Below are 21,056 nucleotides of genomic sequence, written 5' to 3' on the forward strand. Positions count from 1 at the left end.
CAGTGTCAAGTTTATATTGAATGTGAAATAACAGTAAACAGCTTTTTTTTCCAGAAAATCGTGACTTTGCGCACTTTTTCAGACGTCCCTAGGTAACACAGTGTCATTGTTCCCAAATGTTAGTATAAGTTGTACCATGCTTTTTACCACAATTCGAGAGGTACTCCCCATTCGCAGTATAACAGGTACTGTGGGACAAAACCCAGAACTCAATGAAAAATGCAACAGCCATTGATAAATCATTGTTCAGCTACTGATTTTGTATATAAATAAACATTGTTTAAATCACAACATACTACTCATTATTATACATGAAAGTCAGAAGACAACAATCATGCACATAGACATAAGTGGGGAGAAGCTGGTGTGTAGGAGAACCAGCTTCACTGCTCTAGGCTATTCCGGTGGATAAAGGTACCTTAAAGGCGCAGTCAGTGTTTTCCACTGAAAGATAAATGGGCAGCATTGCTCTGATAACCCTAGGACCTCACATTTAATTAAAACCACTGGACATTGAACTAGTACAGCTTCTTTGTAAAGTGACACATTTTCCAAACACTAGCATGCTTCACACAATGTTTTACTCTTGCTTTGTACACTTGTTTAGTTCCATACAAACAGAACCATTCTCTGGTGGCTAGGTGGTGGGCCCCACACCACTGCTGTTGGTAGCTTCCCTGCACAACCCATGGGGACAACTGTGCAGACTCTGCTTTGACCCCGCCAATTCTGTTGCTGTCTCTGACATCCCCAACTCTTGCTGCAGTGCGCTGGTGTACATATCTAGTACAGAGATGAGGCTACCTAGGAACAGATAAGGGAAGGCATACTCCACGTGCTGTGATCCGGGACAGGATAAACTCCTACCATGGGTCTTCCTCAGGCCCAATCTCAAGCATACAACACAAATAAAATGAAGAGCCCACCGCGGGTGAGTGGTTGTGATTAGCAATTACTGGTGAGATCTCAGTGTGGAACCAAACTTTCTTAAATGCTTTCTATTCTTGTGGATCAACCACCAATGGCTATTGTTATTCTATGTGGCTCACATTTTCAGAAGTTCCCTTTGTTCTGGACTGTCCTTCTCACTTTGGGGAGCTGGGGGTCTTGCCAAACATTTCTGCAATCGACTACAGACCAGCAAGGGCAAGAGGTTCTGGGTGCTCATACACTAAAATATATTTAGGGAGCTGCCAGGACACGAAGGGTGGATCCAGGGTCACAAGGTCTCATTACATAGTCCAGTGGTGTAGTTCCTCCAGTGAGCTATGGCGGGCCAAATTTAGTTCTTTCTGCACAGCTTCTCAAGGCACCCTACTCTTAGGCAACCAGTCCTTGGAGCAAGATTAAATACAGTGCCTCTTCCCAGAAGTCAGTGGGTTTCTCCCCTCAAGTTGCCTGTTTTAGAAGCTGCTAAAAGGGAGATGACAGTCAGTGAGTATTTCTCCATCTCCACTGCTGTTTAAGTCGGATCGCTGACAGAATATCGAAACAAAAATATTGTGTGAACAGCACATCATGTCAAGAATATCGAGGACCAAAATATCGAGAAGGTAAATGCAAATAATTAAGTATAAATTTACAATTCTTCACATACGTGCATGTTTTTGAAGACATGCATATCACCGGCGTTCATATATGTGGAGTTATACATGGTAAAACTTTGCTTACCTATCAAAACATACCTTAACAGTATTTTTGTCCTCAATATTCTTGTTCTGATAATTTTTCCTCAAGATATTCTTTCACCAATATTTTGTGTAAACACCCTGTGACTCTTGCTGCTGATCAATGAGAAATCCCGGCACACAGATTAGGGATTTCTATCTTCTATTTATAACAAGGTTGCAGGCCGAGATTAGATCTGGGACTTGTTTGAGGGAGTTCCTAACTTATGTGTATTCATCTCAGAATGTTCAAACCACAGTATCAGTCTACTAGTGTCAGCAGGTAGGTGGGCTAAGGTTGGGAGCTCCCTGATAGGTTAACTCAACCCAAAAGACACAATAGAGGGGGAGGCCTCTCTGCTCAGCAACTTGCCAATTTTTTGGGATAGCACTTCAGAGAAAGAAGGGAGCAGAAAGGTGGCAAGAGATGTACCCACTACATCCAAGAGTCTGGGCCACTACAAAGGAACATAGGAGTGCTTTGGCGAAGCCCTGCAATTCACATTGCTATCTGGTGGTCTCTCTCCAATCTTCTTCCAATGTACCACTCACACAGAGCTCCAAAATCAATTTTCTGGGGTACCCAATCAACCACTGCACAGACATTCTATACCCATCCTGCTACTCATACATAAGGTTCAGATATTTGCTCCTTATGGATAGTGTGAAGGACCCAGTTGCAGGTGGCTGACAGTCAAATGTAAACAGAAGAGGCCAGTTGGCAACTATCCCTGTGAAGGCAACAGTTAAAAAGGGCTACACTGCATGCACAAGAAGTGTGTGTATGGTCTTTCTCTTCAGTCCACACAGTCCAAATGCATGTCTGTTGTGCAAACTAAGGTCAGAAATCCAAAATCCAGAAACTCACTATGGGAAATCAGTAGACGGGCTTGGTGTGTTTTCTCCCAAGCTATGCAAGACAGGACGTCTTCCCAGCAGCAACTTCTACTGGACGAGAGTAGTGATGCGGAGGGAGCAGGGGGGTAATTAATAAATAAAAACCTACCTTAGAACGGCTGGCCGGCCGCTGACTCCCCTCTTCCTTCTTCCCCTGCAGTCTGGCTGGCAGCAGAAAGCACGCGGCACACAGGCTCCCCTGAGCGCTGTGGATCGGTGCTCAGACTTGAACAGGGAGCCACATGTTCCTGACCAGGCTGTGTAATGCAGCCTAGTAGGAACATGCAAAGTGCCCTTGAACTGTTTGTTCAGCCCAAGAGGGTCAGCCAAACAGTTTATGTGCAAAACCACCCCTCCCCTGGCCAGGCCTGTCCCGCTGAACAAAAAGACACAGGCTGCATGCAATCGGAAAAATAAAATGACTATAATGATATGTTATTGTCATTTCATGTTTCCTTTTTGTGCAGTGAGGTAATGCTCCTCCACCTTAGCAGAGGGGCCGCCACTGCCTCTTCTTTTCCAACAAGGATGTGTTCAAGTTACATTTGTGGGTAGTTTTTAGTGAGTTGTGTGTGAGATTCCATTTTGCGGTTACCATTTTATGGGTCCCATTCTTTTTGGTGACATGCAGATAATACTTGTACAGATTAACTTGAACATTATATGTGCCATTATTTGTTCTACTATTGTACAGGAAAGTGACTATTTTTGTGGACTAGTGTTGATTTTTTTTTACTGGAACTCTGCTAACCAGGCCCCAGTGCAAGTGCTCTGACCCCTAAACATGTTGACATTTGTTTTACACCTAATTACCATATGTAGATTACCTTTACATCCCTAGTATATGGTAGAATGTGAGCCCTAGGCATGTAAGTTAAATGTCACTTGTGGGCTGCAGCACCTATGTCACCCACTAAAATAACAGTTGTAGCATGACTGTAGAAGTTTAAATAACATTTGCAGCTCTAAACCTCCCTTGTAAATATTATTAGGTCACCCCTAAGTATGCCTTATAGCCCATAAGGCAGAGTGCATGGTGCTTAAAAGTAGGACACGTAGAACGCTAATATTAATAATGCCATTACAGTGACTAGCTCCTAAAAGCTATTTTCACATTTGCAAGGCTAGCTGTCCCAAAGAGAAACAATGAGATGCAATATTAAATTTAATGTTGCTATCTTTGACTAGGAAAAACTTAAAAATGTCATTCATTGACTATTTGCAATATTTATTGAAATCAAATACACTTGTGAATTATTTTTAACTGAACATAAAGGTAATGGTAGTTTTAGAAAGCTATCTTTTCCATACTTAAAGCATCTGAAAGCTTATTGACATTTTACTTCTAGCTGCAGCCCACTCAGTGCTCAAGCTCCAAATGAAATGTGAAAACTGTTCTCAAAGCATGGCCAAAGGTCTGGGTGTGTATGTGTGGGGAGGTGGGTTTCTGGTCTTCTGGTGGGATTACCATTTGGGCAGTGCCCAGGGACATGGATAACTTCAAAGAGGCCTCCACTGTCACAGGAAATGTTATCTGACAACTGGACACATACAAATTTCTTTGCGCCCCCATCCAGGCAGGCTCCATTCCCAGTGGGGTAGAACCAAGCCTCAGAACTGATTTGAAGTGACCACAGAGGAGAGGTTGCTAATTTGTCGACCGACACCTCTTGGGTGGGCACACAGGATTTGCACAAGTGGAGAAGGGTTTCAACATCTTGAATAAAGGTGGGGCACTGTGGGATTTTTTGTAGTACGGCACACAGGAAATGCTGAGAAAGTGGGTATGGTAACCCTTCAAAACATTTATCCAATTGGTTTTGGGGGAGACAGGAGTCATTCCCACCTAGAAGCTGGTGCCGGCATAAAAGTTGTATCCCCAGGACCCTTTCAAGAACACCTTGGACCTGACAAAGAACATAAGGATTTCACCTTCTGTTTGAGACTTGAAGGAAACCTGATTTGGGGTCAAGCTCCAACTTGTATTCAGGACAAAGAAGTGGACTACATGGGTCAGTTGGCTAAACTCATGTTAAGGTAGTAAGAAGCCTTTTCCTGAAGAGCCCAGCTGAGCAGTTCCAATGGGACATATGCTATACCAAGCTCGTGGCTTATGGTGGACTGAATCTTGCCTCCACCCCCTATAGCTGTTCCTGAGGTCATGGAACCCTTAGCTGTGTCAACGTGTACTTCTCGTAACAAACTGAAACATCTGAGTCCCAAACAATTTTACCTCTAATGACCTCTGGAAGACCAGGATAAATCAACCAAGTCAACTTGACCAAAGTACATTGCCCCTGGGCTGAAGATACAATCTGATCCCATTCAGAGCTTTCCCTCCTTGCTGAGCACTCTTCAGCTACAGCCTGCAGGCTCATCATGCTGAAGGAATCCGAACTTTGAATTTTCCCACTCTGAGAATTTCCCGCCTAATCCAGCACCTTCACTGGCACTCGTTCAACACCTGTTCAATGTTGCGGAGCCCTCTTGGGAGACAGCGTGCTCCCTTGAAATGCTGAAGGATTTTGACATCTAGAAAAAAGACCCACAGTAAAACCTCTGACCATGCCGATCCTGGTTGAGGTATCCAACCCACACTCTATCGTGGCCAGCCTCAAATTGCACCTAGGTTCCGGTCTACCACAACCAGTTGACCCAGATTGGAGCTTAAAGCTTTCTGGGGCCTTTTCTATATAAAACTTTAGAAATTAACATCTCTGATTCCCTTTTTTGGATTTATGTTATTTTGGTGTCATTTAGTTAATCAAATTATTCTCTACTTTTATAAACTATAACTTTTTGGGTACTCCTAATGCTTTATACATTTTCTTAAGTTATGCCAGTCTGCTCTGAGTAATGGCTACCTGGGGTTGAGCTCAGGTCTAAATTCCTGAAACATTTACTGCACCTCAGAAGATAGTGAAATTATTACTTATAGAGAACTCGCATCCACAGCAACTATCGACTTATAATTTGTAATTCTGAATTCACAAATACCCCATCCAAGGTTTTGGGCGAAATACAGAGTATTTGCTATTACCTAACACAAGCACAGTTCAGAAATGTGGCTGCATGAATAATTTATTTTGCAATGCAGACACTCTTATTAATTCTAGATATTGACCTAATTAGGTTGCCACATTTTAAAATGCAATATTGAATCTGCTGAATCTCTTCAGCTGACCAATGTAATAAATAAAATGTTCAGTTGTTGTAGAAGAGAATTATGATCACTTCAGCACCTACATTCTGAGGTACTATCATTGCTTGAGCTGCTTCTGTTGCACATGCTTGAACTTCTGACCAGCTTGCAAACACCTGATAGTGCTATCTCCATTTCAAATGGGATGTAGAAATGTTCTACCCAGTCATCCAAAATTGCAAAACGCAATTCACAAATTTCTTTTTGGTTGATGTCATCAGAAAATTCAGCATTGGACAGATCATATAACCTATTCAGGGAAATGTCTGACACTCGAGTGTAAAAGCCAAGACATTGAGGATAATGAGAATTCTAAATAAGGGGGGGGGGTTACAGTTAATATCTCTTAGATTTTGAGCAGCATATATATTAGATGGGATAACGTTGGATTAGCTTAGTTGTTAAATATGCTGTATGCACATTTACATGCAGTATTTTTTGTGTGTTATTTAGTCATTAAGTTTGCCATCACACTTAAATATATACATAAAAATACATCAGTATAGCAAACACAAAGGACAACAGTAGCAGACCCCTGGAAGTAAACTGAACTTATCACCACCCAGTATGTATTATGCCTTATGACAAACAAAAACAGTACCTTGTGGAGTGTTCTGTCTTCTGCATGAGGGATTTGCTATGACAGTTAGCAACCCTTCCTACAGCCTATGGTGACGAGACACCTTTTGGCCCTTTAACAACTGACTGTGCACCCCCACTTCTCCCACCTGCTGGATGGAGACATTGGCGCCCAGCATTCTAGACGGTAGTAACTGGGCAGGAAGATTCTTACCTTCACCCACAGTTATGAAGAATAGCAACATGCCCCAGCTAGTAGAATTTAGCTCGGTGGCCACCAAAGTGTATGTGTTGAAGTCCTAAAAGTGCAATACTGTTCAAAGTGCGTAAGAGAGTGAGCAGGTGCAACTGGAAAGTTTGTTAAACAAAGAGAGAGCAAGGGTATTTTATTGGGATCACTCTCCCAATCTCCTGAGGTAATTGTATCAAAACAAGAAGAGAGAGTATCCCAAGGACGAAGGCGTCCTCGTGGTTTGGAAAAATGGAAAGTGGTATCAAAGGAAAAAAGTCTTTCCTTTTGTTAGAAACCCCTCACTCACCAACCTAGTTGGTGACATGTTTCATCATCGGGGTCCACCCAAGTAGCAGAATGCCACTGCTGTTTTTTTTTGTTTGTGTGAACAAGATGGTGTGCGTGGGAGAATTAAAAATATCTTTGTTGTACTCCCTAAGTCTTTAAAATGGCTTAATTGACCAAAAAGTATCAGTGTTTTAAGTGCAAAAGTCGTTGGCAACTCAAAAGTTAACACTGCAGATTTTGCCAACTATTTTTAGTAGCAGAAAATGTGATTTTTATAATTTGCCATCAAAAGTTGAAGACTACAGGAAAACGTATTTTTGTTTAGATTATGCTTTTACTAAAAAGAAACAAACGACACCATTGGCTACGAGCACAGATTATATAATAGCCTGCCTAGAAAAGTGGCTAGATTCCTGTGCCACTCCACTGTACTGTGGATTTGTTGGCTAATGCACAGAGATTTACAGTATTCATTGTCACATTTTTTTTTAGAGAAACGGATTTTGATCACAAAGTGCATTCCATCAAAATCCATGCAGACACATTCCAGTTCACCGTTCTTACACCATAAGCTGTGTTTACCAGTAGTCAAAACGGCCATGCACACAGACAGTACACGTCAAGGACCCTCACATGTGAATCTGGAACCCTCATCCTGCTGAAAATGTGCTTATTTTTACACAATGGGTCATACGATCATAAACACAAAGGAGTTTATATTTCCATTTATAGGTCACAGAGAATATTTAGCCATAGAAGGAGTTTTTTTTATATTCACCAGTGAAATAACAAACTGCGAACAAATATTATTTTGCACAATGGTGGTGAGGGTTTTGCTCACAGTAATGCAATTTCATATTAGATGATGTCCTTAGAAGGACATACATTTAATGTATATGAGTCTATACTAGTTACGTCTAAAATCATGCTAATTCCAACTGGTCTTTGTGATCACTTCAGGCTTAACGTACATTTTGTATATATTTCTTGAAACGTGTTGACATACAAAGTTATAACTAATAATGCAACTAGCATGCTAGACCTAGAATTAATTTAGGGATTTGGTTCGAGAGCGCCTGAAGCAAAGCAAACAAAATGTATACCTAAATGGGAGACCCCAAAAATTGCACTGCTCTGTTTGGGACCTAATGCAATTTTAATGTTAAAAAATCTACTCTTTGACGATAACAATTGTTATGTATTTGCAAGTATCTCTTTGAAGAAATTAAAATGATTGACAAAAGCAAAACAGCACTGGTGTTAGTTAATTGTCAACATCTACAATGAGTATTTAACCCCTTCAGCGCGGCACGGATTACCGCACCGCGCTGGAGGTTCCGTGCGCGGGCGGGGCCGTGACGGAGCGGTTCCGTCATGCGCACAGCGCGACCGACGCGCATGACGGAACCGCTCCGTTACACGCATCAAAGGGGTTAAGGGAATCAACAGAATTACTGAACTGCAATAATATTATGAGTTTTTCAAGTCATCAGTCACAACCGCCCCTTCGACAATTAGGGGCATATTTATGAGCTCTTGAGCCGCTGTATCGTCACTTTTTGTTACACTCTGGTGGCGCAAATCACAAAATCATATTGATAAGGTCACGCAAAGACACTGTTGGTGGCTTTGAATAGCCTCATAGACATGGAGTATGGCAAGGCAGCGCAAATCGCTGCATTGCCTTACTCTATATTATGGAGGCGTTACATGGACGCTATGGTGGGTGTTCCCAGGCAACACCAATGGAATGTTGATGCCTTCCCAGATTTACAATACCATGCAAACCTGTGGATGCTCCTTCCTGCACAAAAACAATCCTGCCAACAACACAGGCACCCTTGCACCATGGTGCAAGTATGCCTGCATTTGCCCTAGACTGACGAAACTGCGTCAGCTCAGGAGGAAAGGAACGTAATGCACCGTATTACATAAATACAGTGCATTCCTCCCCCTTCACTTCAAAATAGGACAGCACAGCAAGTTGACTTGCTGCGCTGTCCCACTCTAAATGCCCATAAATGAGACCCTAAGGATTTTTAAATTTCTGTCTTGTGTACATGCGGAACATTCACTGTACACTTTATTAAACAACACTTTGGATTCTGATCGTGTTAGCTTAGCAGTCACCCACTTCATTAAACAGCATAGTCAGTGATTTAAAAAAAGCAACAAATTAGCTTTATTGTGCAGTTCATTCGAGCCTTTTACAGCCTGTTTTGCTTCTTTAAATATATCTGAAGCATATTACATACCTTACACTGGTAGTGGGCATTGTGAATCTCTCTATATGATTGTAGACTGAACAGCCTTTAATGTATGTTTCAGAATGATTCTAAGATATGGTTTGTGATCTAGACAGTGGGCAGTCACTTTAAGGTTTGTATTATCTGTGGTGAAAGAGAGAACATGTTCTGAGATGATCTATTGTCACTGGATTGGAGACAGCAGTATGTTTCTCGTTCTCACTTTCTCCCATAACTTTGACGCATCATTGACCAACTATGCCAATATTCAATGAAGAATGTTAGTGTATGTAAACTACGTCACTTTGTTATGACAGAAGGAGCTTTAACCTTTTTTTCAGTTCAATAATGTTGATTTGATTTTAATAGAGCTATGCATGAATATATGGCAAATTTATATAGTATCTGATATAATCCTAATATTATCACAACTCAACAATAACCTGTCAGAAGATAATACTTATTTCTCAATAGTATTTATCATAAACTATGAGTAGTTTGAGTTGTAAGTATACATTTGGAACACTTAATTTAAATATTAACACCAAATAGGCAATGTAAACGATAGAAGAACAAACTGTGGGGCTTATTTGCAACTAAAGTGATGGAGCGTGGCGTAAAGCCAAGAAGGCTAACATTGCGCTTCGTCACTTTAAAAATGCTGGAAGGGCTGCACCATATGTGCAACAATATGGTGCAGCCCTGTATTTCTCCCTACACTGGCACTAAATTTAGCTGCTTAGTGTGAACGCAGGCATCTTTGCACCATAGTGCAAGGGTGCCTACGTTGTGGGAAGTGATTTTTGGTGTGCAGGAAGGTGTCCCTTCCTGCACATAGACAATCATAAATGTCAATTTGTAACTTCTATGTGTGATGCTTGTGCAGCACAGCACACAAAGGCGTTGCAACTCATCATTTTTAAAATGATTGTTTATGTGAAGGAAGGGACACCTTCCTGCACATACACAATCATACATGGTGCTTTGCAGTTCACCCACATAGAAACAGCCAAAACGAGGAAAAATAAAGCATTTCATCTGTAAAGACCAGGTTTTCCCTGCTCTTAATTTTGGTGCAGCCCCCTATTTACACCACTCTTGTAAATAGGAGGCAGCATCAAAATGCAATAGGTGTTTTGCGGCCGAACGCCCACTGCAACACCCATTGCCCACCCCATTTACGATAGGTACAAGGGTGAAAGCGTGCCTTATTCACAAGGTGGCGTTAAGCCATGTTAAGTGGCTTAACGCCGCCTTGTGACTAATGAATTGCCCCTATCGCCATAGGAACGTCAATAAAACATTCCTGTGGTGATAGGGGCTTGCAAATTGCCCCAAGCATTCGTTTTTTTTTACTCACAAATTTGGAATACGGTTGTGGTTGGTTTAAAGATTTACATTTATTTAGAAGGAGTTTTAAGAACATGTTTTTTTGAGCTTTTGTTTGCATTCGCTGAAACAAAAAGTTGACAGTTCCCAGCATGACTCTTCATGCCCACTGTCTCTGTCTGTTTTAAAGTCTGGTAGAAATCCCCATATGACTGCCGTTTGGAGAGTAATTATTGAAGTGGTTTCATATTATGCCATTATACTTAATTATCCTGAAGTACCTCAATTACTTTCCCTGATTATCCATAAACAACAGGAAACACATCGAGGGCTGATGCATATCTCTCAAAGATGTTGTTTGCTTGACAAAGTTCCTTTTATGGTTGCATTGCATTTATTTATTATAGAAGTAATGAAATTACATGATGAATGCCACCCAACCTTTCCAACAGATGAAGCTTCTTGAAGTAATTAATTACGATAATTAGAACATTTACCCAAGCTCTAAAGTGTTAGAAGTGATCAAACACCAGAATGGTGCCAAAATATAACAAAATTAGTTAGATGAGAAAGGCAAATGGAGAAGTTGGTCCTTGTAGCGTGTTCACTGGGGAACCAATGCCAAATAGTGGCAGGTGAAATTGTTCCCAATGTATTTACAGATCTCGAGCTATTCATCTCATCCCCCTAGGGCCAACAGATGAACGTTTACAATGCTATCTGGATAGGGTCATTGATGACTAGTATCCACCAAGTGGTGCAACAAGTACTCAATTCTCCTTCATATGGATAATGTTGAAAATATAAAATTTCTCCTAACTTTAACACCACTTCAGATATGTGTACTCCTTTCAGGACTGAAATGTTTTGATTCAAACTAATTGCATTTTAAAGCATCTCACTGTCAGCTTTGAGGCCAGAGATTCCTGGCTGACTATATATTATTGCTGAAATGCAGCTACTGGCTGATGTGTCATTTGTTTATGTATGTAAGTTGCCACTGCATCTGTGCCATTACATTGCTGGCCTTACATCAGCAGCCAATACATTGCAGGTAAGTTGTACTACCTTTACGTCGATGGATCTTTATTTGGCACATAAGTATTTACTTAGATTATTTCGTTTGTAAGGTACCTAATCAATTTTTCTGTGGTTGTGTATTATTCTCTCTATATATATATATATATATATATATATACGGCCAGCTTTCCCGTGTGTCACCACAGGGTTTTTCCTAGGATTATGGCAGTGAGAGGCAGGTAAGGGAACAAGATTCAGTATGTGGCTATGCTCTTCTACTTTTGGATCCCTCTGTTTAAAAGGATTATTCTTAAAGATGGCCCCTGATTTTTACTCATTAAAATGCACGTAGTTACGCAAATTTCCAGCATGGTTTGTACATCATTAAAATTCATGTACTCACATTAAATTCCAGCATGGTTGAACGTGAAACCCTGAAACCAGTCTTAAAATGCTTGTTTCCAGTCCAGGGAGGACATGGCCTGGCAGTTCAGGCTGCACTGTTTCCATTGGGTGCGGGGTCAAGACTGATTTGCATATGGCTGAGTTCAAACTGGAATGGCATGGGGAGCAGAAAAATGATTGATTTAGGCCCAGATCTCTGTACTGGGTTGAATGTATGACATTGTTCTGCATTCTATCCATCAATTGCTCTTTTTACATTTGTCACCCCAAGTGGGATGAGTATGCCCAGACGTGGGTCCCATCCTCTCAATGACTCTGACGTCAAGCTATCCTGGCTGATGAGGGGTGAAAAGCCTAAAGTGGTCTTAGCATGCTTGTTTCCAGTCCCGGGAGGACCTGTCCTTACAGTTCAGGCTGGACTGTTACCATTGGGTGCAGGGTCAAGACTGATTTGCATTTTATTTAGAGTGTTATATTGCAAAAACTAGACATGAAGATATCAGGTATCAGAACGCTTGCCATGAGCACCAGTTTTGTTACAGATGAACACATTCATTTTTGTTAGGCACAGGGGGTTTAAGTAATTTGCCCAAAATCACAGAATGACCTTGAATCCCAAGCTTCGAGGTCTACTGCTCTAGCTGTAAGCCTACATCCTCTCCCCATATGGCTGGGGTCAAACTGGAATGGCATGAGGAGGAACAATGGATTTAGGCCCAGATCTCTGCATTGGGGTGAATGTATGACATTGTTCTGCATTCTGTCCATCAATTGGTCTTTTTGCACTTGTAGAAAGTTGGCATTTTCTTGTCCTAACGATTTCTACCTTCTGCCAGTATTCTGTGTCAGATGACTGTGAACTTCTCTGCTTTTGGCATTTTTGTATTCCTTCCAGTCAGTGACACAAAAGGGGATTTTGTGTGAAAAGAATGGGCCATCCCACCAGAAGGGTTGGGGACGGAACTGTACACAGCCCCAATTGCATTTCTAAGGGCTTTGCCTCTAGCACACACATAGTCACCTTACACTAGTCTTTTCTCACCCTAAACTTCTTGGACTCTTGACAGGGGAAGGGAAGAGCTTACAGAATGAGATGAGGGGGTAGCATATTTATTCTTCAGTATACTCCTAAACCTGTGGACATTACAAATGGACTACTGTCTTTCTCAGAGGACTGCCCTGCTACTTGAGCCCCACCTTGTTCCTCAGAGGACTGCCCTGCTGCTAGCAAAGGTCTGCCCTGGTGTTTGAGGCCTGCATTGTTTCCCTGAGAGCTGTCCTGCTGCTTGAGGCCTGTCTAGTTCCTCGGAGGACTACATTTCTGCTTAAGGCCTGTCTTGCTTCCCAGAGAGCTGTCCTGCTGCCTGAGGCTTGCCTTGATGCCCAGATTGCTGCTCAGCTGCTTGAGGTCTGTCCTGTTCTCTGAGAAGGAAGTTGGGACCTGCTCCCTAAGTGTTTCCAAGGATCAGTTGACTGACCTCCTGTATGAGCTACGGGACACAAGCTGCACTTGGGTCCCTTCCACTGTCCAGCTGACCTTCTGCACTGCACCTGCATCTGGACCTGCCTGAGCCTTGTTGACCTCAGCTGGAGCAAGTTCCTGATCCCCAAGAGGTGCCTCTCTATATCCTGGACATTTTGCTGACATCAGAACAAACTTTCCCTGGCCTGACTGAAAGCTCCATCTCATCCACCGTGATGTGAAGCTCCGCAAAGGTTTGCCACACAACAGCACAGCTTCATCGGAACTGAGCAATGCAAAGCACAGTGAAGCCTCGACGGACAGCTGCAAGCTTCTTTGGGACCGACGTCAAGCAATGCAGAGCCCTACGATGCCTCATTGAACAGCTTCATCAGAATCAAAACCAGATGGATTGTAGCCTCACAAAGCAACACCACGCAGATCTTGCACCAAGAACATGTTATGTTAACAATATTTTAAAAGAGCATGGCTTCCACAGAAAAGGTGCTTTCCAGTGCTAACCACAATAGACAAGGCATTGAATACCAAAGAGAGGTAAGCAGCCGCGGCCACTACAGGTAAGAACGGTGGGGCTGGCTGGGGGGATCTCGAGAGACCACCACAAGGAAATATTAAATAAATAATTAATTTTCCCCACCGCTCTTACCTGTAGCGTCCGTGGCTGGAGGTAAGTAGGGCACGGAGGAGCCTATATAGCAAAGAACCATATTTTAAGTTTCTTCCTGAAACAAAGATGACTCTGCGTATTCCTTAGCACATGAGGAAAGCTGTTCCAGACGGCTGGAGCCAGAAATCAGAAGGAGCAACCTCCCAGTTTCTTTATTTTGAGCCGAGGAATCACTGCCAGATTCACTTCTGCTGAGTAAGATAGGGTTTCATGAGTCCTGAAAGAATGGGAGTTCCTACAGTGTTCATAATCTTGTGTGTAGTACTAAGAACTTAAATTGAATGTGCTTCTCAATGGGCAACCAGTGGAGCTTCTGAAGAACCCCAGAGATGGAGCAGAATTCAGGGAGGGAGAACAGTAGTCTGGCAGCAGCATTTTGGACCGATTGCATCCTCTTTCAGATTGATTTCTTACCACCAAGATACAAGATGTTAGGGTACTCTAGGCGCAACAGGATACAAGATTGAATGATCAAATGTCAAATTTGGGGTTGGATAAAACCGATAATGGGTTTAGGATCTCTAAGAAGGCCAAAACAGGTGCCTGTCAGAGTACTTACTAGGGTTTAAAAGGAATGCGGGGGCCCCAACCCTTCCTGCCACCATTGCACTTCCCAGGTCTGGGTGTGCTTTCCAAACAACACAATCTCAATCTTATTAAAATTAAGTTTCAGAAAATCATCTTCCATTCAGCTGGCCACTGCCAGCATACATTCGTGAAATTTGGCAATATCTTTAGCAGCATCAACAGAGAAAGAGAATATAAGTTAGGCATCATCTGAGTACGAGACTATGGAGACCCCAAAGGGCTTCACAATCTATTCCAGAGGCCTAACAGAAATGTAAAAGAGGCTAGGGCTCAACGAGGAGCCCGGAGGGACCCCGTGCTCCAAGGGTCTACGCGGGGAAGAAAAAAGGAGGAGAATTGAAAAGGAAGGCGGCAAACCAGGAGAGAGCCTTGCTGCAAATGCCTATATCCCAGTGTTGCTGTAAAAGCACCTTATGCAATACAATATTGAAGGCGGTGCGCAAGTCCAAAAAAATAAAATAAGAGGAGCCACCTTCATCTGCCCTTCATTGAAGCATCCCTATCACTGCCAGGAGAGAATATTCTGAGCTGTGATGGAACCTAAAACCTTTTGGGATATGTCCAAAATATGGTTGACCGCTAAAAACTCAGCCAGGAGATTATTAACATGTTTTTCCACAACTTTCACTCGGAAAGAAATCAGGGATATAAGGCACAACAAAACTCCTCAGTGGGCCAGACTTGGTCCTGTGGCCAGCATGTGCTTCATTGTGCTCAGACTGAACCTTTGACTTTATCCCTGGGGCTCTTTGCACCTTTTGGCACTACTTTTATCTACATCTTTAAAACTGCATATCTCCAGTTTTTCCCCTCCTGGTTTCAAATTGTTTATTCAATTTTAATAAATTTTCCTAATTTGGTTTACGATTTGTTTTCTCTTGCGTTTTCAATTTTATACTGTATAGGTGCTGCATAAATTGGGTTACTGGTTGAGGGGGATGAAACCCTACTCAAGCAGCAACCACAATTCTTGTCAAGGTGAAACCCAAACAAGTCCCAAATTAACCTGTTCTTAATCTTCTGGTAGCTTGACAAGAAGCAGTCATGCTTAACTTAGAAGCAATGCGGGAAGTATTTTTGCATTACTTCAAACAGTAATAAAGTGAAAACACAACACAGGGACATTTTCAATCAATTTAGAGAACGAGAGTGAAAGGTTGTAAATTATTCGAGACCAAAATGACAAAAATACAATTGGTAGAACCAGAGATATACAATTTTGAAGATTTCAAGTAGGCAACGCTCCTGAAACCCTAAAGCGCCACGCTCGGCTATCTGGTCATGCGAGACCGGGATAAACTTACCAATTCAGGTGAACCACGATGGAACACATGGACCAGGATAGTCCAGCTTAAAGAAGTTCCTTTGAAAGTCCTGTACTAAGAGTTCCGTTCACAGTGGAAGGGATGCAGGGAGAATATCGCTGATGGTTGTCAATGTAGTGCAAAGAGTAGGCTGGGCATCAAGAACAGTCATTGCTGTTGCTTGAAGATGCTGTCAGGTGACTTGGATGGTCGTTGCTCGAGCTTAATGTTGACTATCACCAAGGGCTGTGGATGCTGTAGTGCAAAGTGCAGGTTTATTTGGGGGGGTTCGCAAGCGGATGATGTGGCGCAGAGAGTTGGGTTCACTGGAGCTTTGCATTGGTGGGTGGCATGGGTGGCAAGATCTTATTATGAAAAGGCACATTCCCGGACACAAGGAGCTAATAAACCTCAGGATCTCTCCTTTCTTAGAGTAGGGAGCTCAACTGAGGCCACACCAAGGGTGCAAAATCTGAAGTGCTCCTGTTGGTGGTCAGTAACTCACTCCAGTGGAGGCCAGCAGGGCTCAGGCTGGCCAGTTGCAGGTCAAGGCAGCAGGTCAGCTGGGTAGATGAAAGGAGGCCTCTGGAGCTCGTTATGGCTGTTTAGGTCAAAACAGGAGGTCAGTCAGCTGATTCTTGAAGTCGTTTCAGCCTTTGATGAAGGTTGCAGGTCCAGTCTTCCCTCTCAGCAAGTGTGGCAGCAGGCAGCATGGCAACAGAGGTAACAGGGCAGCAAGGTAGCAGTCCTTCGAACAGCAAAGCAACACAGCAGTCCTTCTTCTGTAGTATCCACAGGACCAGAGGTGTACTGGAGAGTTGAGTCTGCGGGTCCTCTATTTATACTTGGTGCCCACTTTGAAGTAGGCAAGGTTTTCTAGAAAAACCCTTGACATTTCCTGCCTCCCCTGCCCTGGTTTTAAGCTGACTGCATGAACAATGTAGTGGTGACAAGTTCTCTGTGTGAAGGCAGGTCACAACCTAATCAGTTGCCCAGCTCCGTCCCCCATATTGGCAGTTAATCACCCATCCATGTACACCTAATCCCTCTATTCTGTGGATGTCTGGGAGTAATAAACCAAATTTAACTGCCAACTGCATCCAATCAGGTGACCCCTGAACAGGCTACATGCACCAAATGATTATGACAAGAAAATGAAAACTTTCTAAAAGTGGTATTTTCAGAACAAACAAGACAACAAACTCGACATTTCTACCTGCTCCCAATTGAAATTTGCCTCTTATTAAAAGCAATACCAAAACACAATGTTATCCTATGGTGAAGGTAGGCCTCACAGTAGTGAAAAAGTAATTTAGGAGGTTTTCACTATCAGGATATGTAAAATTCACAATTACAAGTCCAACCTCTCAAATACTTTGCAGCCTGCCATTTGGACTGTGTAGGGCCTACCCTAAGGGTGACTTACATGTATTACAAAGGGAGGGTTGGGCTGACAGAAGTTTATGTTGTCAGGTCTAAATGGCAGTTTAAAACTGCACATACAGGTTGCAATTGCAGGCTTGAGACATGCTTAAAGTACTTCCTAATTTGGTAGCATAATCAGTGCTCCAGGCCCACTAGTAACATTTAATTTACAGGCCTTGGGTACATGTAGTACCACTTTACCAGGTAATGTAAATGAATTGCGCCAATTGTGTGTAAGCCAAAGTTACCATGTTTAAAGGAGAGAGCACAAGCACTTCAGCACCGGTTAGTAGTGGTAATGTGTGCAGAGTGCTATGGGCAGCAAAAACAAAGTCAGCAAAAACAGGAGGATGCCAGGCAGAACATTAAGAAAAACCATGCCGTGGATGTCAGGCCCAACAGAAGTGCTGCATAAATACTAAGTTATGCCTGACTACTTTTGAGTCAGGCTACCAGAGGGTTAAGCACATGTTGATTTATTGATTTCTGAGGTTCACCCTGATTAGAATTGTGATTGTTGCTTAAGATGGGTTCACACCAAGTCAGTCAAAAGCCCAGTTCCTAACAATTGCCAGTTATAAAGCAGATCCTAATTTCCTTGCATTATTGAATTACTATTTTATTATCCATCAACAGATGATGTGTGAAAAAGTAATGGGGATTGATCATGTTATGAATCCTGTTGTTAAAATTATGAATTCAATTTTTGCAAAGGCCAAACAGCAGCGAATCTTCATGTTAATCCTTGAAGAAAATATTAGTTGAATATGATGACCTATTATTTTATGCTCAAATCTGGTGAAACAGCACAGGACAAATACTGGGTAGCTCTGTTCACCATTGCCAGAAGTAAAATCCTTCTTACAATGTAGAAATGAAGATACCACACAGTTATCAAGCCCTGTTTGGTTGCTTGATTTGATATTTTTGGCAGATATGACAGAGAAATTAAATGTCTTGGACTGTGAATTACAATCAAAATACAAGACAAACCACCAACATGATTACTTCTGTGAAAACATTCAAATCAAAACATAACCTTTTGGTACAGCAAGTGTAAAAAAAGGAAGAAGCAACACTTTCCCTTTGTGCTTCAAATGCCTTCAGAAAACAATCTGAAGCAGAGCCTGGGCATTGGGAAATACACTAGTATCCTGATGAGGCTCAGTCAAGAGGTCAATGACCTATTTAATGATTTTTGAACAACTGGAGCCTTGTATGATGTTCACTTCAAACTCCTTCATTGAAGTGGATGTTAGTGACATTTTGGAACAAATTAGAGTGTCGCTTAACCTTGACACTACCACTCAGGAGATGGAGATTGTCACTCTTAAAAATGATTTTCAATTGAAAGCAAAACATTCTGACTCTAATTTCTGGAATCTTATGGATGCTGAAAAGTACAATAATATTCACACAGCTGCAATGAAAGTTTCTTCCTGGTTTGGCTCTACATTTCTCTATGAATCAGACGTCTCTGGCATCAACTTTGTAAAATCCAAGTTTAAAACACATTTGACTGTCTAACACCTGAATAACTCCATTAGAGTTGCCCTCTCAGTCTATAATCTAAATCACAGCGTATTGCTTGACAACAAGCAGTGTCAAGTTTCTCACTGAAATGGTAGAGATCATTATCCATGAGGTTGCAAAACACATTTATAGATAGAGTAATTGGTGAAAGTCCATATATAGTTATCTTTTTCTGAAGTGGAGGGACAGATATAGAACAATTTATTGAATATAAAAATGAAGGCTATGTATACATTTAATCTGCTGAGCCACAGTTGCAGAGGATGGAAAAGGAGCAGCCACAAGACATTCTTCAGCAAAGGACATGCATTATGAGAGTAAGTTCCATTTAGAGAATTCTGAGATCCAAACAATAAGTAATCTGATTGCATTAAAAACTATAAAGTTGAACGTAACCTTTTTTTAAATGAGTGCAGAGTAGAGGGCAGATGAAGCATCTTCCTTGAATGCCCCAAATAGTTGCCGAACACAGATCTGAAGTTGAGCTGAACTGGATATTGACATACACAGTTACCTCATCAGAGCTCCGACGGGAACAGTTAAACCTGTTTGACTCCATCTGTACTTGTGAGTCAGCAAACCTTTATACAGTTCTGATTGCCAAGCAATGTGGTTATTGAAATGATTTCTTCAGAATTGCTCTCACAGGCCACACCCCAGATTCACAGGGTATTAGAGAATATGATGCAGTACCACATTGAAGGTAAGATTGGTTTTCTTGTATGTATTTTAGTTGAGATGCATTGTACCGATTATTTCAGTCACAGTTTTTAAGTGAAAGAATTCGAAGTATGTTGACAACCCAAACCCAGGATCATTCTTATCCATGTTTCTAGATAGACAGAGCATATTGTTCAAACCACAGTATCTAGCTGCACAGGCAAACACTTGCACAGGGATGAAATTTACCTAGCAGTCGGAGTCACTGTATCGTTCACCCAAAAATTATTATTTTGCTACCTACCATCCATCTTTGATGCGGTACACCCAGATCTTTCCTACACATCTTCCTGGTGGCCCTGGGCTGGTAGGGGACATGTATGCAGACAGAAGAAAAAGTAAACAGAGTTTCAGGGAACACCAGGTATGCTCAAGGAAAGTGGCATTAGTTGGGTCATTTAGAAAACACCACAGCAGGAACGCAGAAAGGCCTGAGTTGAGGTAGGTCTTTCTAAAGGTGAAGTGGGACTCCAGCTTCTGTTTAACGTCCCTACAAGTTGGTTCACTTCAAATTTGGGCCTGTCTATCTACTGTCCTTGAAATTCCAACCACTCATGTTAGAGAAGATTTCACTTCTTCAGGGATTACATTGTAGAAAACAAGCTTTGCCCTGATATTAGAATCCTTTGAAGAGGTTGATACCTAAATGACAACATACATTTTCATGTAAACTGTAATAGTGACACTTTTTAGATCTTGAACTGTATATTAAGAATCAAAGCTTTTGTGTTTTCGTTTTTAAAAGCAACAGCTGGCATTCTACACATTATATGAGGATATACCCAAATACAGAAGAATAACATTCCTTTTGTATAATTATTGAAACAATAATGGAATTCTAGTGAGAATGAAGAATATATGACTTAAGAACAGAATATCGAGTGGCTACAAGAAGAAGCTTCCCCAAGAAAAAATAACAAGAGTCAGCCAAAAAAGTTCATCATATCAACAAATAGACCTTGTTGCAAGATAAGTGTAAAAACTTGAAAAAGAACAGTGGTTATGAATCTATTAGATATGGACTCACAATTTGTTGAGAGCCTGGGGAGATTTTGTCCTTATAAATAAACATTGGCAGGATTTGAGAAATGATAAATACCTTAAAAGAAGTTTATCTCATGATGCAATGGTTCCATTCAGAAAAACAGAAACTTTAAGGAATATTTTAAGTCCAAATGATATTTGTAGGTATAAATAATTGGAATTGGCTTACAAACAAACCAACAGGATGCTGTAGATTTTGAAATTGGTATCTGGCGTAAATATGGGCTAGATAAGGCATCTTCTTAATGTGATGATGGTTTGAAAAAAAAGTCACCATTTCACAGTTGTTTAACTTTAACAGACCGTATTATATCTGTGTGGACAGTAATATGTTGGAATGAAAGATTGAACAAACAGATAAATGCTATAGAAAATCATGATGCAAGATATGTGATATCCACACACCTCGATACTGATCATAATTTTG

At 41.6% G+C, this 21,056-nt stretch overlaps 1 protein-coding gene across 1 annotated transcript in view; it reads right to left on the reverse strand.

The window, feature by feature from the left end:
• The window catches only part of LRP1B (LDL receptor related protein 1B), a 3,634,433-nt gene that overhangs the window by 2,086,133 nt on the left and 1,527,244 nt on the right, over positions 1 to 21,056 (reverse strand). The window lies entirely within an intron of this gene.

The sequence above is a fragment of the Triturus cristatus genome, chromosome 3_2 (assembly GCF_964204655.1).
Source record: "Triturus cristatus chromosome 3_2, aTriCri1.1, whole genome shotgun sequence".
Lineage (NCBI taxonomy): Eukaryota > Metazoa > Chordata > Amphibia > Caudata > Salamandridae > Triturus > Triturus cristatus.